This window comes from Phytophthora infestans, genomic scaffold (assembly GCF_000142945.1).
Source record: "Phytophthora infestans T30-4 supercont1.55 genomic scaffold, whole genome shotgun sequence".
Lineage (NCBI taxonomy): Eukaryota > Oomycota > Peronosporomycetes > Peronosporales > Peronosporaceae > Phytophthora > Phytophthora infestans.
The window spans coordinates 555-2,088 of record NW_003303704.1 but is presented as its reverse complement, the minus strand read 5'-3'; positions in this window follow the sequence as shown (position 1 = coordinate 2,088).

The following is a 1,534-nucleotide window of genomic DNA, read 5'->3' as shown; positions in this document are numbered from 1 at the left end:
GATTGCTGGATTGCAAGCCGGGAGTCACCCACGATAATCAGATCGGTTATCCCTCGGTCAATCGCCGCCAAGACTCCATTGTTCATGCCGGTGTACTCGGCGATGTTAACTGTGGTGGACGACAGGTACGCACTCGCAGCAATCTCAATGTTCAATTCGGAAGGCGCCACAGTATCCACGAACAACTGCCATACCCACCGTATTTAGCCGTCTTCGCTGAGCCATCAAATGACAGCACGCATCCTGCAAAGTCAGCTGGTATTCGGGCATATAGCAGCGCTGGGCTCATTCTTACTGTCGCCGAGTTCTGGAAGGGAGGCGCGAGGTATTTCAGGGACTCGTTGCATTCATCATCTTCCCAGTTGAGCTCAGCGGTGGCAAGCTCGGTCACGGACTTAGGATCTGTACCACTGACATGACCTGCGTTCTGCGAAGCTGTTTCTTCATCCACAGCGCGTTCTAACCTGTAGCCAATTCCGCCGGGGTCGAACACCATCGTCGCCGAGCTCGTTACTCCGATCTCAGTTCCAGTACCTCTCAACAGTGATACCTCTTATAAATCATAGGTGTCGTCCGCGTCAGGGCCCGTATTCGCTGAGTTCACTGCGATGGCCGATCTGACCCCTGCGTGCTCAAACTTGTCTCCGAGGTAGATGGCATCATCGTCACGCTGTCTAACCACTTCCAGACCGGTCGTAGTCTCCATAGTCTCCAACGCTGAGTTCGCAGTAGCTGGGTCGTCGTTCGGCTTTATTCCTTCAGGCAGTAATACCTCCCGACTATCATAGTCCTTGGTCGCGTCGGAGTGATCAACCGCTGAGTTGGTTTTGACGGCAGAGCTAACTTCCGTGCATGCAAACGCGTCCTCGGTGTAGCTGACATCATGACAACATGTTGTGGCCACGTCCGGGGCACTCTCAGTATTTATATCTTCTGATGCCGAGTTCACTGCCCCCGACTTGATAATGCAGGCTTCCGGTGTACCCATCGCTGAGTTCACCACGGCTGCAGAACTTGGTCTACTGATTCCAAACTTGGCTCGGTTGTCAGCAACAGGTTGAGCATCACTTAGGGCGCGTTCTGAGCGTTCATCAAGATCTCCTTCCGTTATAGCTGAGTCTTCAGTCGCCGACACGTCTTCCGTGGCCCTTACTTCTCTTTTTCCTTCAACCGCTGAGTTCGTGTTGACGTCAGAAATGGCGCCATCGTCTTCAAACTTGGACGGCTGATAGGAGACATATTGGCCATCGTGTAGCACCGACGTACGGTCCGCTCGGAAGTTTTCCAGCTTGAACGCTGAGTTTATAGCCGGGTCACCCCTTGTCACCCCTGAAGTCGATATGACGTCTGCGTTACCGCGACGCCTCTCGTAGTCGCCGGCTTCAGTGTCGGTTTCGATCCTTCTCCAGCGTTCGGCGCATGTTAACTCTGGTCCACTTTCCACTGGAGGAGGTCGTCTTTCCACCGCCGTCGGAGTTGGGTATTTTCGTCTTTCCACAGCTGGCGGCTGGTGTGACAACCAGTCGTCGTACAG